The sequence below is a fragment of the Mustela lutreola genome, chromosome X (assembly GCF_030435805.1).
Source record: "Mustela lutreola isolate mMusLut2 chromosome X, mMusLut2.pri, whole genome shotgun sequence".
Classification (NCBI taxonomy): Eukaryota; Metazoa; Chordata; class Mammalia; order Carnivora; family Mustelidae; genus Mustela; species Mustela lutreola.
This window is the reverse complement of record NC_081308.1, coordinates 80,773,819-80,798,303: the sequence shown is the minus strand read 5'-3', so window position 1 is coordinate 80,798,303 and position 24,485 is coordinate 80,773,819. Positions and strand designations below refer to the sequence as shown.

At 35.0% G+C, this 24,485-nt stretch overlaps 1 protein-coding gene across 9 annotated transcripts in view; it reads right to left on the bottom strand.

Moving 5' to 3' along the window:
* DIAPH2 (diaphanous related formin 2) overlaps positions 1 to 24,485 on the bottom strand; it is a 1,001,991-nt gene that overhangs the window by 623,211 nt on the left and 354,295 nt on the right. The gene's annotated exons all lie outside the window — the stretch shown is intronic.

The window sequence follows — 24,485 nt, the reverse complement described above, 5'->3', positions numbered from 1 at the left end:
AGTATAGTGTTAAAATGGCAATACTACCTAAAACAATGCATGGATTTAATACAATCTCCATCACAATACCAACAGCATTTCTTCACAGACTTAAAACAAACAATCCTAAAATTTGTATGGAACCACAAAAGATCCTGAATAGTGAAAACAATATTAAAAATAAAAACAAAGCTGGAGGTATCACAATTCCCAATTCCCAGTTATACCACAAAGCTATAGTACTACAAAACCAGTATGGTAGTGGCACTAAAAATAGACACATAGATTAATACAACAGAATAGAAAACTCAGAAACAAGTTTGTGGATTATATGGTCAATTAATCCTTGACAACAGACGGAAGAATGTGCATTGGAAAAAGACAGTAACTCTAATAAATGGTGTTGCAAAACTAGACAGCTACATGCAAAAGAATAAAACTGGACCACTTACTTTCACCATATGCAAAAATAAACTTAAAAGTAGAAAAGAACCTAAATGTGAGACCTAAAATCATAAAAATCCTAGAAGAGGACACAGGCAGCAATGCCTTTGACAGTGGCCATAGTGACATTTTTAGATATATCTCCTGTGGCAAGAGATATAAAAGTAAAAATAAACTATTGACATTACATCAAAATAAAAATTTATGCATAGTAAAGGATCAATCAACAAACTTAAAACAATAAAATTAAAATAAAACCTACAGAAGAGAAGATATTGGCAAATGACATATCCAATAAAGGTTTAGTATCCCAACCCAAATATATAAAGAAAGCACACAACTCAACACCTTAAAACCAAATAATCTAATTAAAAATGGGCAGAAAATCTATCAGAAAGGATGAATACCCAACTTTTGTATCAACATGGATGGGACTGGAAGAGATTATGCTGAGTGAAATTAAGCCAAGCAGAGAGAGTCAATTATCATATGGTTTTGCTTATTTGTGGAGCATTAGGAATAACACAGAGGGCATGGGGAGATGGAGAAGGGAGTTGGGGGAAATTGGAGGGGGAGACGAACCATGAGAGACTGTGGACTTTGTAAAACAATCTGAGGGTTTTGGAGGGGCAGGGGTGGGAGGTTGGGTAAGCCTGGTGGTGGGTATTATGGAGGGTATGTATTGCATGGAGGACTGGAAATGAATAAAAATTAATAAAATAAAATAAAATAAAAATGGGCAGAAGATATGAAAAGACGTTTTTCCAAAGAGGACATACAGATGGCCAAAAGGTACATGAAAGATACTCAACATCATTCATCATCAGGGAAATGCCAATCGAAACTACAAGGAGATATCATCCCCCACCTACTAGAATGGCTAAAATATAAAACACAAGAAACAAGAAGTATTGGTGACAATATTGAGAAAAAGGAACCCTCATGCACTATTTGTAGGTAAACAAATTGGGGCCGCCACTATGGAAAATAGTATGGAGATTCCTCAAGAAGTTAAAAACAAAACTACCCTAGGATCCAGTTATCACACTACTAGGTATAAAAAATACAGTAATTCAAAGGGAAATATATACACCCTTATATTTATTGTAGAATTATTTACAATAGCCAAATACGGAAACAGCCCAAGTGTCCATGGATAGATGAGTCCATAAAGAAGATGAAAAGTCAAACAATACTTAACCAAAATAAATCAAAATTTATTTCACAAAAAAAAAAAAAAAAAAAAAAAAAAAAAAAAAAAAAAAAAAGAAGATAAACACTCACACACTGGTGTATTATTCCACCATAATAAAGAACATGAAATCTTGACATCTGCAACAACATGGGAGGGAGCCAGAGAATGTAATACTAAGTAAAACAAGTCAGAGAAAGACAAATACCTTATGTTTTTTGCTCATATGTGGAATTTAAGAAAGAAATGAACAAGGAAAAAAAGACAAGAGAGACAAACCAAGAAACAGACAAGGGGAGGTGGATGGGAGATGGGTGAAATAGGTGATGGGGATTAAAGAGTATACTTATGATGAGCACTGAATAATGTATGGAATTTCTGAAACACTATATTGAGCACCTTAAACTAAGATAACACTGTATACGTAGTCTTAAAATAAGCTTAAAAAAATGTCTGTTTACTAAAATGATCAACAATTAAAATAGCACAAGTTCCTTATAAATGCCCAATTCATCACATAGATGGAAAATATATCATTATTAGAGCTAATGTATGGTTAAGTATGATACAAAGGCATAATACATGGAATACACTGATACACTGGTAGTAAGGTCAAAAGCAGCAAAATATAGTATTTCTCATAAAAAAAGGAAACAAAAGCGAAGATGAACTTTTGGGACTTCATCAAAATCAAAACCTTCTGCACAGCAAAGCAAACAGTCAGGAAAACAAAGAGGCAACCCACGGAATTGGAGAAGATATTTGCAAATGACAGTATAGACAAAAGGTTGATATCCAGGATCTATAATGAACTCCTACAACTCAACACACACAAAACAGACAATCATATGAAAAAATGGGCAGAAGATATGGACAGACACTTCTCCAATGAAGACATACAAATGGCTATCAGACACATGAAAAAATGTTCATCATCACTAGCCATCAGGAAGATTCAAATTAAAACTACATTGAGATATCACCTTACACCAGTTAGAATGGCCAAAATTAGCAAGACAGGAAACAACATGTGTTGGAGGGGATGTGGAGAAAGGGGAACCCTCTTCCACTGTTGGTGGGAATGCAAGTTGGTGCAGCCTCTTTGGAGAACAGCGTGGAGATTCCTCAAGAAATTAAAAATAGAACTTCCCTATGACCCTGCCATTGCACTCCTGGGTATTTACCCCAAAGATACAGATGTCGTGAAAAGAAGGGCCATCTGCACCCCAATGTTTATAGCAGCCATGGCCACGGTCGCCAAACTGTGGGAAGAAACAAGATGCCCTTCAACGGACAAATGGATAAGGAAGATGGCGTCCATATACACTATGGAGTATTATGCCTCCATCAGAAAGGACAAATACCCAACTTTTGTAGCAACATGGATGGAACTGGAAGAGATTATGCTGAGTGAAATAAGTCAAGCAGAGAGAGTCAATTATCATATGGTTTCACTTATTTGTGGAGCATCACAAATAGCATGGAGGACATGGGGAGAAAGAGAGTTGAAGGGAGTTGGGGGAAATTAGAAGGGGAGGTGAACCATGAGAGACTATGGACTCTGAAGAACAATCTGAGGGTTTTGAAGGGGCGGAGGATGGGAGGTTGGGGTACCAGGTGGTGGATATTGTAGAGGGCACGGACTGCATGGAGCACTGGGTGTGGTGCAAAAATACTGAATACTGTTATGCTTAAAATAAAAAGTAAATTTAAAAAATAATAAAAAATAAAAAATAAAAACTAGGGCACCTGGGTGGCTCAGGTGGTTAAGCTAATGCCTTTGGTTCAAGTCATGATCCCAGAGTCCCGGACTGAGTCCTACATTGGGCTCCCAGCTCCACTGGGAGTCTGTTTCTCCCTCTGACATTCTCCCCTTTCAGGCTCTCTCTCTCAAATAAATAAATAAAATCTTTAAAAAAATTAAAAAATAAAAATTAAAATTAAAGGGGTGCCTGGGTAGCTCAGATGGTTAAACATCTGCCTTTGGCTCAGGTCATGGTGCTGGCATCCTGGGATCGAGTCCTCCATCGGGATTTCTGCTCCTCGGGGAGCCTTATTCTGCCTCTGCCTCTGCCTCTACCTCTCATGAATAAATAAATAAAATCTTAAAAAAAATAATAATAAAATTGATCATAACTGAATATTGTTTATACACCTTGCTTTGCAATGATTTGAGAATACTTACAAATATATCACACCAAGCTTCATAAAATAAACATACTTTTACACAAACTTCTCTATTAAAATCCTAAGATGCCAGCTTCTCCTGTTTCAGTTATGAATAGACAAATAAAATTAGAGGCTTATTAACTTGACAAGATAGCTACACTTTATGTAAAATGATTCATCAACTGAATATATATGAGCATATGATGTTGGACTTAAGGGAAAGTTGGATCATTTAGCCTCTTCTAGATCTGGTTTTATGTTTAAAGTACTGCAACATATCATACTGGGTCTCCACCAGTATATGAGCATATGATATTGGACTTAAGGGAAAGTTGGATCATTTAGCCTCTTCTAGATCTGGTTTTATGTTTAAAGTACTGCAACATATCATACTGGGTCTCTGCCAAGACATCCTGGCACACAATACTGAGTACAGTTAATTTATAGGACATTAGCACCACTCACCTGGTTTTTCCTCCTATTAACTTTATTTGGGTTTCATCAAGATTGTACCCGTTATCTAGATAAGAGGCAGTCAGATAAGATTTTTAAGCCATCCACTGTAACTTTCTATTTGTTTTCTCTCACTAACACTGAAACATTTGAAAAGTGCCAAAGTAGCTCATTACTAGGAACTACTTGCACTTGTAAATACCATCAGGATTCACCATAAGCTCACAGGTACATGTAAAAAAGTAAATTACATAAAATAAAGGGTCATATTCTCATGAATTTAATTAAAAACCATATATTTCAATCCAACTGTACGGTCTCAAAAAACCCCTACAACAGAATCAGTGGAACTTAACTTTGAACAAATATAATTATAAAATGAACTATGAAAGGCCCAAATTATCCTGAAAGAAACACTTCACAACCCTTCCTATCCCATTTGAATTGTATCTGAACTCATGCTCTTATATAATGCTTTAGGAATTATTTAATACATTTATGACTTTTGGCTTAATATACTATTTATAATCTTGGAAAAATGATTTTCTTCCCTCACTACCATTTTTTTCCCTCACTTCCCTCATTACCAAGAAGGGGGAGGGGAAAAAGTTAAAAATTCCAAACTGCTGATGTCTAATAAGTAAAATACAAACAGAAAAGTGAAAAGACTAATGGTAACCTGGGCCATATTAAAAATTCAGTGACTATAAAGTTTGTATTGTGAGGCACACCTTAGAGTTAAGATTTTCTGGTAATTATATTTGAGAAATATTAAATTAAGCATGTTCCGAGAGATATACCAAAAAAGTTCCTGCAATTGACTTCAGGTAGTTCCAAGTATTGAAAGGAGAAATGGTATACAACTTCATACCCGGTATCCTGACAAGAACCAGTGACAGACCGCACAGACAAACTAACTTTGACAAGGACAAAACTCAGTCACACTTAACATTAACCAGTAAAATGAGGTCACCACAATTTTCTGCTACAAACTGATATATTACCTCCTGCTGGGCAGAAGAGCTATAGCAAGAGGCAACTATAAACAAAATAGAACTAAGATTTAAGCAATGTATACTTTAAAAGATTAAAACAAATTACATTGTGGTGGACAGTCTAGAAATTCTGGCAGTGACAAAGTTAAACATCCAGCAGTTAAGAATTGGATGAAGAACAAGCTGATGGGTCTAAGAGGTGAGGTGGGTTAGGAAATGTTTTAAAGTGGTGATAGGGATTAAGGAGGGCAATTTTTGTGATTAGGACCAGGTCCTGCATGGAAGTATTGAATCACTAAATTGTACACCTCAAATTATTAGTATACTAACTGTTAATTAAATGGAATTTAAATAAAAACTTAAAAAATGAATGTAAAAAAAGGAAACAACAGTACTAATCACAAAAAAGGAAAAAAAAAATCCAATCCCAGACACATCATAATCAAACTGCTAAAAACTACAAACAGGGAATAAAATGTGATAGCAACCAGAAAAGAATAACATGAAATGAAAAATTACATATAAGGAAGCAACCATTAGAAAGATTCCAGGTTTCTCATCAGGAAATAAAAATAAACATACAAAAATACTAGAGAAAGCTTATCTTACTAATATTAATTATTAAGAAAAAAGGTGTTCCATATCCTTATCTTTACCAATAAACCTGTTTAGAGAATGCATAATGGAACAAATGGAACAAATTCATCAATGGAACAAATTTCTTACACAGTAAAGTAACCTACAGTATACAGCACATCTATGGTTATAAGGAGAGCAGATTATCTATCTCTCCTAATTTTATTTGATTTTTTTTTCATAAAAAACATTCTGATACTAAAATTAACATTCTAAAATATAAGGTCAAGACTGAGTTAATTTGAAAACTTCAAAATGTGTTTTCACTTTCTGCTAAATTATATAAACTCGTGGGCTAAGTGAGATGTTCTCCACTTTCTGCTAAATTATATAAACTCGTGGGCTAAGTGAGATGAGAACAACTTAACCTTAAAAAATCTGATCATCGATTTTTCATGAATTAGTCACTGGTTTGTTTGAATTTCATGAAAAAAAGCATTAAATGCCGATTTCACATTTAGTAAACTGCCCCACCTACTGATACAAATGAAAATAGAAAAAGTAATTCATCACCAACATATTGAAAGCTTGTGATTTGTTTCAAGGCGTACCCTTTTACCAGTATTCTAGTCTGATAATACATTCTTACTATAAGAAGTTAATAGATCCTGACATAATCATCTTATTTACTTCTAACAAAAAGGTCTGAATAGCTGTTTAAGGCATTCAGGGCAACATATCCATTTAAATAGAATTTGCTCAGATCTACAGAAAGCATACAGCAGTTGATCATTACATAGTTTCAGTGTATAAATCTGAAGTTAAGAGCAATCTAGGTACAGCTATCAAAGTCCTCTTCTCTACTGCCAACTGCTAGCTGAAGAGGCTTTGTCAAAAGGATATTTGAGGCAGTATTTGCTTTTAACTGAAGAAGACGTGTTATAAAACTACCCCATATTAAAAAAAAACAAAAACGCCATGTTAACATGTATACAGACACATATTTCCATGTAAGACGTAAATCACAGATTTAAAAAAATTAAATAGAAAAAAGTACATTTGACATCAGGTCCGCATATTGGATGATACTTCTTACTGTGTCAATCTTGAAAGGACTGCCAGAAGCCAGGTCACTTAAAGAACAAAGAGTGAATGCAGATAGGATAGAGAGTATGGAAATTACTGAATTCAGTCACTTTTGGTGCATTCATGAAAATCAAAATAAGGCTTTCAGTAAAATGAAATACCAGAAGATTTATGGAGTGTAGAGTATTTACATGATATAAAATGGCATTATCATCAAAGTGCCATTTTAAAAATAATATTCCTTATAAATGCTTACTGGTTCACATATAAAATTAGTATCAGAGAATATTTTAAGCTAAATGTGATGAATTTTGATGACTCAAAGACACTATAGTCTAATTTCTTTTTTGTATAACTTTTGAAACAACTACAGAAATGTAAAGATGGATGGAAATTAACAGTAACACACTAATGCTTCAGCAAGGCTTGACTTTAAACTGAACACATTTTCCTCTTCCTCATTCTTGAAGACTCCCTTCCTCTTCACTTGTTTTTCTGTAGACTCCTTTGTTCCAGGAATTCAGCAATGACATTTCCATCTCATTGAGCTCTATGTATACTTTTCAACAAGACTCAGATGGCCAGTGCCAGTGCTAGTCATGAGACCACCTTGAAGATATGAGGAATGCAACTGGCAGCTTGTACCAGATTCTTATCAAAACCATCCAAATCCTATATTTTCCTACAAAACCCCTCAGCCTTTTACCCTGAGCCGACTTGCAGTTTTGGAGGCATTAAGCCCACTGATGCAGCCTCCTTTGCCTGGAAAAGCAATAAACTATCTTCCTTCTTTATACACAAACTCTGTCTTCACATCATGTATTCCAGATCCAGAGCAGCAAGGCTGGTTTTCAACAATACTTTCATGTTATTTATATAATTTTTAATAATTAAAATTGCTAATTATCCCTATTCTTCTTGAAATATGTTGTTTAATGTGATGACTATCCCATCCCTAAAGAGAATGAATTGGGGAAAGTATGTGCTATGGTGAGTATTGTGAAATGTGTAAGCCTGATGATTCACAGACCGGTACCCCTGGGCAAAATAATACATTATATGTTAAAAAAAATAAACAAAAAAAGAAAGAAAGAAAAAAATCTTAGTTTCAAAATAAAATCAATTACTTTGAGGATAAATTTCTCCAATGTACAGAACAATCAAGTAAGTCACATATAAAAAGTAAAATACATACTTAATACATACCCATGCTTCAAGTTTATATAATAAATCAAAATAAGTAAATAATGGTACCCAGTACTCAACACTTACTATGGACTAGGCCACTTATCATTTTAACCCTCATGAACAACCTATGAGGTAATATTATCATCCCTCTTGTTTTACAGATTATGAAACTGAGATGTAAGAAGTTAGGTAACCTGCTGAAGGGCATTGACCTAGTAAGGTACAATGTCTGGTTCTAACCAAGTGTTCTGACTCCATCTTCTGACTCCAGAGTTCATTCCCTTTAAATGCTACACTGGAGCTGCAGAATCTTCTACCACTATGAAAAAGCTCATGGTATCTCATGTAAAAATAAATAGTTTTTAACTGACAAATGTTGGTAATTTGTTCCCAGTGAGGTAAAAGCTGTGGGATTCAAGCTGTTGAATGGATGATCAAGATCTACAAGATTAGGGGGAAAAAAACATAAAATATATGATGTTTCATGAAGGAGTAGGAAATAGGTGTGAGATATAACAGAGGCAAAGAAAAGTACCCAATAAAAATAACAACTTTGAAAAAATGAAACAAAGACATAAGTAGAATTTATAAAAACAAAATTACTCTAGAAAGCAAAGCCAAGAAACAAATTGCACTCTATCTTGAAGCCCCACAAACAGGTTTCTCAGAACACACCACTTGACTGAAACTGCTAGTTTTGCCCATAAATTTTCCCCAAATTCTTTTCTATTTCCTTTCTTCCTAAACTATTATCTAACCTTAACCACTATCATTATTCCCACTTTTCTACCTCTTTTTCTTCCTTTACCATTAACCATGGTTGCTTCCCATGTTTCCTCTTCAACTTTAGAAAGCTCACCTTTCCAAATCTGTAGTTTTAGTTGCCTAAAACTCATTTCTACTTATATATTCTGTTGCATAGTTAAGCACAGTAAAAACAGAAATAGTATACTATCATAAAAAAGCTCTTTTCTATTTTTCCATCATCAGAGTCATTCTCCATTTCCTTAGGCTTATTGGCCATTTGACCCTTTGGTTCCATAGTCAACACACAGATACTTTAAAATGTGCTGCTTCCTTTCTATATCCACTGCAATAACCACAATTTATAAGGTTTCATTACCTTCCCCCTTGGGTGCTAAAACAGTCACCTAGGGGCGCCCGGGTGGCTCAGTGGGTTAAAGCCTCTGCCTTTGGCTCAGGTCATGATCCCAGGGTCCTGGGATCAATCCCCTCATCGGGCTCTTTGCTCAGCAGGAAGCCTGCTTCCCTTCCTCTCTCTGCCTGCCTCTCTGCCTACTTGTGATCTCTGTCTGTCAAATAAATAAATAAAATCTTTAAAAAAACAAACAAACAAAAAAGACCAGTAACCTAGTTCATGGCCCTACCCAAAGCTTCTCCCTCTCCAGTGTCCATGTCTAGCTGCCAGATCAACTTCTCTCGAACACCAACCTGCAAAATCCATTAAGGTTACCTAATGCTGGTCAGATACAGTCTAACCTCCAATCCCTGGGGTGTAGGGCTATAAACAATTTCACACTTATTGACTGTCTACCCTAACTAAAGAACTGTGTTAGGCAAATCTTCACCACAGTTGTGCAAAGTAGGTACTATTAAACAATTTTACACCTAAGAATGAACAGTGAGGTTCATTCTTTGGATTCTCTGAATCCAAAGTTTATGCTGACTACATTCCCTATTCTTTTCCTTGTATATTCCATCTCACAACTTAACTGGAAGTCACAGATAATCTTGCCACCCCTCTGAACTCCGCCAAGTCTCTTCCTTGCCATTGCTGCTATTTGCCTGCTGATGCTGGAAGCTTCAGCATCCAAGCTAATTTGGTCACTTAACAAACAAAGCTTTTCAGTCGTTAATTACTTTAATGCCAGCACTTGGACCCCGATTACAAAGGCAGGGCAGGTGTACTGACAAGTGTGCAAAGTGACAGTGGACAGCAAGGGAAAAGACAAAATACCTATAGAAAGCAGACACCAAAACTATTAAATAACAGCAGACTGGGACCATGAGCCTCTCCTGGTATTCTCTCTATACATTCCTCTCCAACTAAACACTGCCAAGCAAGAACAGAGCAGCTGTCCATCCCTTTACCCCATGACTATTTTCTGCTCAATAAACACCTGAAGAAAAAGGGAAAGTATTTCTCCAGTCCCTTCAGTTTTCTGTTTACTCCATCAACACCTCCTTTTCTTTGTCAAGATGACCATTTAACAGACCAAGACAATTCTTAGCTCTCAGCAACTTCTAAATTCCAGGTGGTTTCCTAAGGAGTCTTCTTAAGGCATTATCCTGTTCTTTCAAACTACTTTTTGGCAGAGAATTCTTACTCATTCTTCAAGGCCCAAGGTTTCTTCTCTGATGCTTTCCCTAAGCACCCAAGAAATGCTGGTAGAGAAACATACAGCCACTGCAGATGCAGGTGACATTATCTCCGTTTTAAAACCAAAGCAACTCCAGGTTTCCAAGGTCACACCTACAGTAAGTTTTGTGTAACTTCATATTCTCTCCAACAAAGTAGTTTTCTCAAAGAACTTCTATTTGCTATTATTTGAGGATACTAGATTTCATTGTCACTCAGGGCTTTCTCTAGCCCATTCTGTTTACTTTATATTTTATATTGTCAAATTCTCAAGTGGAGAAATCATATTACACTTAATATTTCTATTTTTCATTTCCACTGTAATTTATGAGATGGCTCATTGCATGAAATTTATATGTGAACAAAGGACCTGGAATCAGACTGAATGGCCTCAAAACCCATTTCCATGAGAACTTAGGGGAGTTATCTAACCACCTGGAACCACAGTATCCACTTTAGAGGGCTGGGAAGATTAAATGAGAAAATGCATGCAATGTGCTTAGCACAGTGTCTAGCACAGAGTAACCTTTCAATAAATGTTCAAGGCTATTATTCTTGTTATCATTAAGGTCATTCACCTCAGGAATTACTTCATTCAGCACTACAGCTGTCTGTCCTATAAAGCTTTCCCAAACAAGGCATATTTCCCCCATGCTCCTATTTGCATCTAATCCACACCACCACTATGACAACAACAACAACAACAACAACAACTACTACTACTACTACACAAAATGGCTGGTGGTTATCTGTTTTAAGGTTTATCTCTCACTGTGCAAGAAGCATTCCTCTGGGAAGAAACCATCTTTTTCAATTTGATTACCATCAGAGTCTAAAAGTGCCTTACATACATGCAAAAATCCCTTTGCCTGGAATACCCTTTACTATCTTCTCTATTTGACATATTCCTATTCATCCTTTGGAAACAAAATTAATACTTCCAGTGGTGAAGCCTTATTAACGATCTCAAAGTTATAATTCCCAGATCAGTTTTTCACACTTTAACTGCAGTACTTAACAAAAAAAATAGCATAATTTATTCATTTATCTACATGCCTGTCTCTCTAACTAGGCTTATGAACTCTTCCATGTTAGGAATCCTACTTTATTATTTTAGATCTAGCCCAGCAGAACACAACATATCGTAGATGCTTAAGAACTCTGTTTGAATGAATTACTGTTAAATGAATAAAGCAAAAAAGCACTTGTTAAATGGAATCTGAAATACTATGAAGCAACTTAGGTTGCTTTTTATGAATTTTTATGATTTAGAACTACTATAATTAACATAGAGAAAGGTATTTTGAGAGGAATTCACATCTCTATGGGTGTAAAGGGATAATAGGAAAGTATATATTTAGGCAGACATTTGGAGTTAGAGCAAATAAGATTTTGTTCCTTGTTTACAACTGTTTAAACTTTTTTTAAAAAAGATTTTATTTATTTTTCAGAGAAAGAATGTGAGCACATAAGCAGGGGGAGCAGCAGGTAAAGGGAGAAACAGGCTCCTTGCTAAGCAAGGACCCCAAGGTAGGACTGAATCCCAGGACCCTGGGATTATGACCTGAGCCAAAGGTAGATGCTTAACTGACTGAGCCACTCAGGTATCCTTATCTTGAGTTGCTTAGAAAGCAAAACCATTTAAAAATTTCAGTATAGTCATAAATAATACTCCATGGGGATAGATCTGAAAAAGGGATGAAGAGTTCGATCATTTCCTCCTTGAGTCCAAGTTGTACAGGATAGAAAGAAGGCTGGAAATGGTAAACAAAGGAGAAAGATAAAAGCAGAAACAAAGATAAAGACAGGAAAGGGGTATGGTTTGCATTTAAAACCTAGAATGGGAAAGATCTATAGGTCATCTTAAATTTGAACAACAAAGTATTCTGGCTTTGACCTAAAACTATTCACCTTGATATTTCCACAAGTACTAAATTTATAACAATGAAGATAATGTCCTATAATATTTTCCTTAGAGAAAATCACTCTCTGCTATTTCCTTTTTCCATTTCATGGTGATTTTGGAGCAAATAAAAATGAGAATCAGAAATGTTTAGAAAACTTTAAAACTATTTTTGTCTCATCTCAAAATTATCTGTTGAAAAGTGAGCAGTTGGTGGTAAAAAAAAAAAAAAGAAAAAGAAAAGTGAGCAGTCTGATACAGTGAGTTGAAACATTAAGGAGGAGGATATTTTGATCCTGACCTAACAATTAACAATTAAAATTTTCTATAGAATCAATTTAGTAATGTTTTAGGAAACTGTCAATATTTTCTATTGGCTTTATTCATATTAGGATTTGCAGCAAGTGTAAATGAAACTGCAACTTTGCACACAGATATTTTGACTGTCCTTGCTACACTCTGCATAGGTATGGGCCACATGACACTAATGCAAATGCACATGGATTCAAGTTATCACTTCTTTCCATTGGAAAGTAAAGAATATGGATAAAATTTTTAATCATGTACTCAAGCTGAGATATATAAAAACATGTAATGCTTAAATACACAAAGTTAAGCCAATGTGCAAATGAGCAGTTAAGACCATAGATACATGGATTAGATTTGACCTTCTGAGTGACAATGGACTCTCAGCCAGTGAGACTAATACACATTCACGGCTTAAAGCCTTGAATTTTCAAGACAGTACTTGTTTATCAGCCTTTCTTGATAGATGAAAGCTAATCATATCTATAAAATATTTCTCTTATCTTGAAATGTTCATTTTTGATTTCAAGAAAAAAAGTGGACCTGCATAAAATTTTATCTAACTTGGAAAATTAACATCTTTCCAAATTCAGAGATACTTAAACACAAAGTCAAATAGGACTACTTTTGCCAAATAAGGTTAAAAAAAAAAGAAAGAAAGAAAAGAAAAAGCAAGGTTACAGATACAATCTTCATTACCAAAAATTTCTAGGATCTGGTCCCATGTTCAGTGCTTAAAATAAGGGCTAAGCAAAGGTAAAGAGTTTAACATTGATATACTCCATACTAATAGAGAATATTGGCTTGGGGTTTTAAGGGACCATAAATCTCCTCAATTCTTGTATTTGTCTAGTTTTATATTATGTAGGCTAATTTAGAATTAATATGTATACTTTGAACATTTCCCCACTGAGAAAGTTAGAAAATAAGTTGAACTAAATACCAGATGGTGTTTTGAGGGGAGCAAAACAAATAGATGACCTGTTTCCTACCCTCAGGAAAGTAGAAAGAGATTGAGGACACCAAAGAAAACATTTAAAAGTAACTCAAGAGCATTTAGAAAACAAAATGCACACCTTAATAGAAGGCATATTAAGAAAATGAAAGGCTCCACTCATGCATAGTTAGTTCTCCTCAGTATTCTCAAAGCTAGTATCAAGAATAATCAGAAGTAAATACGAGTGTGAAGGATGTAAGCTGTGATTAGTTGAGTCAGAGGTATCAGGTATTTCATTCAGGGAAATGGTATATGATAGGGACATGAGCAGACCATGTAATTATAGGGGCCAAGGGCAGGCCACCCAAAGATGAACCACTTTGGCATGACTATTTTGAATTAAAAGCAATCAAAATCCAGCAAGTTCAGAAAAAGCTCCTTACCTCCCCCTTAACTGCCTCAATTTAATTGGAACATAGAGTCTATACCAAGAAGACAGCTATTAAGAGAAATTTCTCTTTACCTAAAAATCTTCTTTATGTAACAGAGTAGCCTATGTTTTCCAAACATCTCCTCTCATCTTCCTGACAATGGTCTCCCTGCCCTTTATAGTCCAGACAACTATCCCTCTCCTTAGCTCAGTATATCATATAAGACTCATGGTGTCCATCTTTGGAATTTCATGTCTGCATGGAAATCTCTTTATGTATGAAACTACATTTGATTTTCTACTGTTAATCTGTCTCATGTCAATTATCCTTAGTGCAGCTGAAAGGACATTGAAGGGCAAAGGAAATTCTTTATCCCTAACATAACTCACATATACAAGTGAATATGACTAGACTGGCACAGTTGAACAAGAGCACACAGTTCAAATATACGGAATACTGATTTTGAAAATAATGGGGGTTAGTGAACCAGCAGATAACAGTGGCAGATAAAATTCATAAAAATTTATAAAATTCATAAAATGGGTATACGTTTAAATGTTTTACAGAAACTAGTATTTATGAAAACCTGAATCTCTAACAGAAGAGTTAAATGAGAAGGATCAGTACTCTTTAGCTAAAAGCTGCAAGACTGAATGAATCTTGAAACTTTAGCAATCTCTTTACTGAAGATGGAGGAATTTCCCATTCAATATCAGACCTTTACCTTAAAAGTGGACAATTTGGAAATATTATATTCCTATCATTGATTTATTTTTTTAGCCTATGTTTTCTACTCACAATAGGTAAAGCCAGTCTCTGAGTCTTTTTCTTCTTTTGTCATTACCCTTATCCCTCTCCAGTCTTTTTTTTTTTATTAAAGATTTTATTTATTTATTTGACAGAGAGAGATCACAAGTAGGCAGAGAGGCAGGCAGTGGGGCGGGGAAGCAGGCTCCGTGCTGAGCAGAAAGCCCAATGTGGGGTTCTATCCCAGGACCCTGGGATCATGACCTGAGCCGAAAGCAGAGGCTTTAACCCACTGAGCCACCCAGGCGCCCATCCCTCTACATTCTTAAGCATAACTTTTATCACATTATATATATATTTTATAAATATGTATGGTTCTATAACAGACATTGACAGAAAAATAATATATCCTATAAACTGCATTTCAGAGTTGTTTTTTTCCTAACAAAACCGAAAGAGCTGATACTTATACTAACATTTCATATGTTTACTACATAGTGCTTAGACTTAAGGAATTCAATATTCCAAAGTGAGGAAAAACACATAGCCCAACTTAAGCCATGAAGTATGAATAGTACCAAATAGGCCATCAGAAGAGCCATATTTGAAACTGGACTAATTACTGATTTTATAACCTTAAGGAGATATATTTCTGGCCACAGTTTCTTTCTCTACAAATAAGACTGCTATACTAAGTGTTAGCCAGATCATAGACTCTATAGGGAAGCTGATCAGGTAGTAATGGTGTCAAAGGTACCAATCCCATTATCTGCAGACAAATGACAAAGAATTGACAAAACCCTAGGACTAAAAACTATCTGCTACTATAATACACAGACATTATTGATACTGACAAAAACTGATCACAAGAATTGGCATTTCTAGCCTCTGTTAAGTACTATTTCAAACATTTCACATATATTATTAACTCAAGTGTCACACTAAACCTAAGGGGTGGACACTAAAATTATCTCCATTTTACAGATGAAGATATTGAGATATTAAGTATCTTACATAAAAATCGTACCAGTTATAAAGTGGTAGAAGTACATTTTAAACCCAAGGAGTCTGGCTCTAGAGCCTGCTTTCTTAATTCCACTTCTGTAACCAAACCAAGCCTTATTTGTTAGTGGGCCTTTGTTTAACGTTTTACCATGACCTCCTGCTAAGGAGCATAATGTACAAAAGCAAGTGAAATTTACTAATTTTTATTCCAACATAAAGGGCTACTTCAACAAAGAAATGCACGTTAATCATTAATCAATGTTTCATTTTTATCATCAAAGCCAATGATGAGTTTGGCTTTAATGAACAACAATAACAACTATTAATATTAATGATATCTAGTTTTTAAAACTTAAAATGACTGTGTCTTCTATACACTGAGCATTAGTGATTAGCATTTCTTTCCTTATGAGGGGGGGAATCATTAAAATGGGTTGGTTCTCCAAATAAAACTGCCATTTACTTCTCAAATCAAAAATCTACTCAGTATACTATGGCAGATATGATGAGCAAAATAAGATTTGAGGTTTCTTCCTTTCTTTTGTGATAAATAACAATCTATTCACATATTCTAAACAGACATGTCACAGAAATTCATTTATCTGTGTATATAGCATCCCACAGTTTATTCTGATACAAACTAAGTCAGACTTAGTAGACAATGACATTTATCATAAAAGCATAAATTACACAAATGATAGCTGGTTGCCTACCACAGACATTTTAACACTAAATTCACCATCTTACCTTTAATGTTTTTGCTACCTATTGAAATACCTTTTCAATGCAGGAATATTAAAAGCATGATATTTAATATAATCAAAATGATCACCATCATCACATGAAATGAGAAAATCCATCAAAGCATATAAGCCATTGAAGACTGTTAAGAAAATGGAGATGGTATCAAGGGTGGGGATATGAATAGAGTCTTGCCTAGAGGAAGGGCAATGATATCTCAAGGTTTTCTGAAGACCCATGAAACTTACAAATTCTCATAAAATGAAGAATGTGTTCAGAGCTTTGAGACTCTGAGACATATCTGTAATCACTAGTAACCAAAAGAGTCTCATGATTGCTATATGCCATGCAAAGTTTAATAGGACTGAATATTTCAGTGAGGACCTTGGGGAAAAATAAAAACAAGGTACTGGAGACCTGGAGGGTATGCATCCATTTGCTAAATATGATTCAAAAACCTAAGTTAAAAGGACATTTATACCTTGGGACAATAGGTATAAGAGACTATGATACCAAAAATATCACCTAGGCTCTCAGACACTGAGGCCAAAGAATTCTGAAGGGATAATTTCACAATATTTACATAACTTATAGGTTCCACAATGGTAGGATCTCTGAGGGGCCAAGGGCAGTTGGCCCAAAGATGGGCCACTTTGGCACGAAGATTATTTTGAACTAAAAGCAATCAAAACACAGTAGATTCAGGAAAAACTCTTATCATCACCTCAACTGCCTGACTGGATAAGGAAGAGAGGTATTAAAAGAGATTCCTCTTTACCCAAGAAACTTATCTGCATAGCAGGGCAGCCTTTGTTTTCTAAGTGTCTCCTCTCACCTTCCTGCTAATGGTCTTCCACCCCTTCTCATCCTAGACCCCTAGCCCTCTGGTTAGCTTTATCTTTGGAATTCTGTGTTGCTTAGATTCAGTCTATACGCAGAATTATATTTTATTTTCTCGTACTTACCTGTATCAGGTCAATTTGATTCTTAGTATAGCTAGCAGGACTTTGGCAGGCAGAAGAAATTCTCCCTCCCCACCAATGCATAAGTTTAAAATAATTCTCCATATAGAGTTGACTCTTGAGTAGTGTGGGGATTAGAGGTCTCTGCTTCTCCCCCCTGGATAGTCAAAATCTACATATAACTTTCGACTCCCCCAAAATTAAACTACTAACAGTCTACTGCTGACCAGAGGAAGCCTCACTGACAAAATAACACATAATTCATATGCTCTAAGTATTACATACTGTATTTTTATAACAAAGCAAGCTAGAGAAAAGGAAATATTAAAAAAGTCATAAGGAAAATACATTTACAGTACTATACTGTAAAAAATCTACATATATGTGGACCCACAAAGTTCAAACCTGTGTTGTTCAAGGGTAAACTGCACTATATCAACAGGACAGAAACAGAACATGTGTATGAATGCACCTACATACGAAAAAACATCCACAGAAAAAGAGAAAGTGATCCATGTACAGATCAACCTAAGAATTTTCTGTTCGAGTAACTACTGATACCAGTAAAAGAGGTTAATTCTGAGATTTGCTGACACTATATTCCCATTTCCACTGAAGAGTAAAATATACCACCCAGAATATGTCCTTTTGGCATAGAGATTATTTTAAATTGAACATTTTCTGAGAAATAGGAGACACAGGAAAAGCTATGAAAAGAGTGGAAGTTACCCCTCTGTAAGGGAAATTTACAATTATAGAAGAAATCTCCATTTGTAAAGGTGTCTCCCTCTCAGTACCAGAAAGAGAAGGATGGCTATAAATCAAGAGAAGCTTGTCAACAGAGAAAGCACTTAAATCTGCAATAACAAATCCTACCCTAGTTTACTGTGTTTTTCCAGGTAACTTCCTAGAGCTGGCCTCCCCTACCACACTCCAACATTTTTCTTTTGTCTTTAGCTGAAGATAGTATTTAAGTTGGTGGCTTGGGCCAGAAGGGATATCTTCTCAGGTAAAGTGAGATCTACATATTAATAAACTTGTTTGCTTTTCTCCTATTAATCTTTTATTATAGGGTTTTCAGCCAAAAACCTAGAAGGGTGGAGGAAAAATTGTGTTTCCACCCCTATACCATATACTCATTATATGTCAATATTGGGCTTTTAGAACTACTGTGTTATTATAACCATCTCCTTAAAGAGGGCTAAGGTGAAAAAACAAGAAAAACAAAAAAACATTGCCACATAACAACAGAAACTCTTGTTTAGGTGGCAAGTAACAAATTTGATTGTTTACAATGATACACAGCAGGATTATATGATAGGCTAGTTTTGAACAAGAAAATAAGACAATAATCCAGCTTTTCTTTATCGCCTTTGTTTTGTGACTTTACAGTTTGGAGTAAGACTTTTTCAATCAAATTGTGGGTATCTAAATTCAGTATCGATCATCAAAAATACATTAAGGGGGGCACCTGGGTGGCTCAGTGGGTTAAAGCTTCTGCCTTCGGCTAAGGTCATGATACCAGGGTCCTGGGATCGAGCCCCACATCAGGCTCTCTGCTAGGCAGGGAACCTGCTTCCCTTCCTCTCTCTGCCTCTCTCTACCTACTTGTAATCTCAATCTCTGTCGAATAAATAAATAAAATCTTTAAAAAAAAATTTCCCTCATCTTATTTAAAAAAGAAAACATTAAGGATAATATAATTACCAATGTTCTTGGAATATCCACACAATGACATCTTATCCAAATGCACAGCCTATATACATAGTCACTGAAGATAACATAACTGTAGCAATTTTAACTAAAGATCTACTGAGTAAGAATTGTGACTATGACCACTAAGTTTTGACATATAACACATCCTGTACGGCAATATTTAATGAACTAGTGGTTGTTACTAAGAAAAACAGTGAGCAAAATCTGGCCTTACCATCAGACAATTTCTTAAAAAAAATGTGACAGTATTGTCATTGAGAATTAAAACATCCAGTAAATTTCTGTCAACATTTTACTGACAAAAATGACCTAACAGAATCCTTGACCTTCAATAAAGAGATTAAATGCATCAAGCACAAATCATTAAGTATCTTTCAAAAGCATACAGTAACAATTTTGACATTTTACAAGGTAATTTTTCAGAAGCATAAATGGATAAAGGTTTCATTCTGCAAAATCACTAAAATAACTTCATTAAACTGATTAAAATTAAAATTAAGGTCAATCATATTTCATGTTTTCTTTACTAGCCTCAAAAACTATGTGACAAAAATTATTTAAATCAAAAATGGTCATTTTTACATATCTGACCATCATACTTCATTGTGAATGAAGTCATAGTGAGCATATAACTTAAGATGGCACTTGATAGAAATCTACAGTATAAGTACAATAGAAACAAATTAGTAATTTGTGTTTTAAGCCTTTCTCTTTTCCCAAGGCTTAGCTACTTAAATAGGACTAACGTGCTTTGATTATGTTTGGATTTAATAAGCGTGTCCAATTTTTATAATTTTTTTCACTAACTAAAATCCTAGACTCAGAAAATATATTCTTCAGTTATTAACTGTCTTAACCAATATAAGAACATATTCAAATAATTTTTATAGGAGGCTAACCTAGCACATTTCTTTCATTCATCAATCATCTCCTTTGCAAACTGTGAGGTTTGTGAATACAGCTGTAATAAATTATTAATTAATAAAAACTGCCAATTTTTCATGATGAATTGGTACCAAATTTATTTCAAAATGTGACAGGAAATATCCGGCAAGGTTGCTTCAACTATAGAATAACCTCCCAAATCCCTACCTCCATGCCAGACTGCTCCTGTGGTTCTCAAACCCTATGCTTTTCTAGTTATTAAACATTTCCAGCTGAGTATTATTCTCAACAGGATCCACAATTCATTCTTTCTCCTACCAAAGCTTATGCCCTTTCTGTATTATCTCAGTGAGTAGCAAGCTAGATCCTCCAATAGCCCTAAACTCCAAAGATTCCAATCTGGCTGCCATCAGCGCCAAGCCTTAAGAAAATGCTTATGCTAAGATCACTAATGCTCTCCATGCTGCCAAATATAAAATATTTTTTGCTGTCCTCATCTGACTCAACTTCTCAGCATTATTCTACATGATTAAATCGGTAATTTCTTCCTGAAATATTTCCTCTCTTGGCTTTTATAATGGTTTATTTTCTTCATTTTCCTACTTCTTTTGTTAGCATTTCATTCATGGATTCTTCCCTTATATCAGCCCTTGAAATGGTGCTGTTCCTCAAGTATTAATTCTGGGTCCTCTTTTTTTTCTGTCTCTAAAATTCCTCTTTAGGTATTTCTTTTTTTTTTTTTAATATTTAATTTATTTATTTGACAGAGAGAGAGATATCACAAGTAGGCAGAGAGGCAGGTAGAGAGAGAGGGGGGAAGCAGGCTCCCTGCTGAGCAGAGAGCCCCATGCGGGGCTCAATCCCAGGACCCTGAGATCATGACCTGAGCCCAAGGCAGAGGCTTAACCCACTGAGTGACCCAGGTGTCCCTCCTTTAAGTAATCTTATCCTTTTTCCTGGTGTCAAACCCCACATGCATGCAAATGAACTCCCAATCTCTTTCTCAAACCCAGATACTCTTCTGAGCTCCGATCTTCTACATGTAACTACCTATAGGACATAGCCACTAAACTATCTTATATCTCAAACTTCGTTAAGTCTGAAAACTAAACCTAACTTGATTTTCCCACTGTTCCTTATCTCAGTAAGTAGCATTAACACCCATCACATGAGAATTCCTATTAGACTTCTCATTCCCCTTCTTCTCTGTCTCTCACCTCCCCCAAGTTAAATGTTAAATTAACTTAAATTGTTAAATTAACTTAAATTAACTTAAATTGTTAAATTAACTTAAATTGTTAAATTAACTTAAATTAACTTTCTAAATATTTAGCTCACTTCTTTACATCTCCATCGCCACAATCCTGGTTCAAGTCATAAAAATCTCTAAGTTAGGCTATTATTAAAAAGCCTCCTAAATGTTTTCCCATCAATCTTTTACTTTCTTACAGAAAGTGATCATTCTAAAATGCAATCGGATCATATCACTGTAAACCCCTAGTTTAAAAAATCCATTGAAATTTAACCATAGGTCATACTAAAAAGGTCCTTTACTAGTCAACTTCAACCTGTTATCTCCCTCCTGTCCTTCATACCACATTCTCCAACCAAATATTTTATGCCCTCCTCTCGAACAGGTGATGTTTTATCCTATCTACCCTTATTCATGCAGCTTCATGAGCCTTGAACAACTTTCTTCTTTTGGGAAAAAAATACATGTAACTCAAGTCCAAATTCAAAGGTTTTTTTTTTTTTTTTTTTTTTTTTTCTCTCTGAAAACTTCTGGGTTCATTTTTAATTATTCTTTAAAAATAAAAATTTATTCTTTCATGGCTCTTAACAGCAGATTCCATTGTGGCATAGTAATTATGTATAGCCGATACTTCGTCTATTTGCCTTTCTTTGAAAAATGAGTTCCTCGAGGACATAAACTATCTTATTCACCTTGCTATACCTAACTGCTAAGAACACGGTAGCATGAGGTACAGTACTCTTTTTCAGAGAAGGCCTATTGCCCTTCTTCACCAATAAACCTATTCAATAGGAGGTGCTTCTTCCTCTGGCTTATTAGCATGACATACCTTCTCAAGTGTCTTGAGTCTTGTCACACATAGTGTGATATCATTAATACCTAGGTAAATGCAAGAAGTTTTTATTTTATGAAGACTTCATTTTTATAAAGACCTTATAGAAATATCTCAATCAGTTACTTTTATAAAAAGAGATTTAATGTTTTTGTTTATAATAAAGTCATTCTAACTTGCTTGCATTCCAGCATGTTTTAAGAGAGAAAGTAAGAGAGTTGCAGCTAACACAGAAGTAACTGCACAACACCTTGTACTCAACTATGGCAGAAGTCATGACATGAACAGTGTTCATTAACTGAATTTTGTCAAACAAAGTTGTGTTCCACATCTTTTTCCCAACATCGTCTCACCTAGGAGTAAATTTCTAGACCTTCTATTTGATTCCCCACTAGTGAAAGTCCCAGGGCTCTGTCCTTGTCCTTCCATATACATCCCCCTCATTAATTCTGCTTGTATGTATTAGTCGCATCACCACTCAATCCCATTTCCTAAACTGTAAGCAGATGACCATCACAATTAGATTACAATGAATACAGAAAATGCAAAGCAAAGTCAGATTGCCCGATAACACAAAACCTCTAACAAAATCTTAAATAAAAGGAAAAAGAAAACTATTACTCGGAGAAGTAAGAGAAAGAGGATGGTACCATGAGGATACCCTAAAAGGAAAAGAAACATGGTGGTTTGAGATGTAATATGCTTACTAGTATAAAATGTTGTTCATTATCTGAAATTTGTCAGGCAGGTTCTACTCTAAATCTCTTTCCCAGAATACTTTCAATCAGGAGCCAGGTACCAAAATACCAAAAGGAATATAGCAGATAATATGGCTTGTGTTAAAATGTCTACTACATGCTTTTTCAGCTTGGTTAAAAATGCTCTTTATCACCTTTTCACATTGAGGTTTAATTAACCTCTACTGAGTTTCAATGTCAACTAACCTGTCAAAATACCATAATCTATAATCTTTCTTGTTTAATAGGTCCAAAGGGATCCAACCTCCCTATATTCATCATGCTAATATTTCAAGCTCAACAGTGGTCTAGCAGCATGAGCATCAAGAATATCCCCCATATATGTGAAATATAACCATGAACTTTCAATTATTATTGCAAACCTCAAGAACTAAGAGAATTTAGTTAGAGTTTAGATCTTAATGTGCTTAGACACCTGGACATACAAATATAATCTAAGGGAGAAAAGACAGTGAAGGCAACTCTGTAAAGATATTACAGACCAGAATTTTCATTACTTCCTTGCTATATTCTAGTATTTAGAATAGTTCTTCTTTCTCAAGAAACACTTATAAGTTAAGGCACAGTAACTGTATTTTAATTACACTGAAGTTTATACCACTCCACAAGCTTAGAGACAAAGAAAATAAACTGTTGGTTATTTATGTATTCACATAGATACAATAAGCTGGCTCCTCTAGTTACCCATTATAGAAATGAAGCCTTTTATAATGTACTAAATTCTAAAAGCACTATATTGATAAAACAGAAAACCTCTTACAGTTACTGATATGATACACTTTATCCCTAGTGAATAGCAAGAAAAAGTAAATGATGATTCATTGCAGAGCTTGATGAAATGTTAAAGGGAAACCATTATCATGGCAAATTGCATATTCATAAATTATAGTATAATAAAAAGGATCACAGATTGGAATGCCTTGGTTTGAATCATCATTCCCCAATTTATTATCTGTATTATTTTAGGCAAGTTATGTAACTTCTCTGTGCCTTATTTTTCTCATATATAAAATGGGACTAACAATTGTAAGCTCAAAGAATTATTGAAAAAAATAATAATGAGTTAACGTATGTAAGACAATTACAACAATGCTCACCACAGAGTAAACACCATATAAGTGTGAACAATTATTATTATCATCATCATTTCTTTCCCAGCCTCCATTTGTGAGTTTATTTACATAAATTGGATTTTCTTTTTAATGTACAAGACAATAATCATTTACCCAGAGGTCAGGAGTTATGTAAACTGCAATTAAAGATGCTGTATTTTGAAGGAAGGGGGGTGCTGAGAGAAAATGCGGAGATATATTCCAGATTCCACTGTTGATGACATAAGATTATAGCACATATAATTCTCCAGGGTAGCATTTGCCTTATTCTTAACAAAGAGAAATTAAGCACCTTCAGTAGAATTAGCTTCCTTTTAGCAAATGAAAGGTGGAGAGAGAAAAGAATGAAACAGCACAGAACAGGAAGCACTACAGAAAACACTTTGAGTGGAATTTGAGTGAAGGACGGAGTCCTATACAGTAGCTGCCTATCACA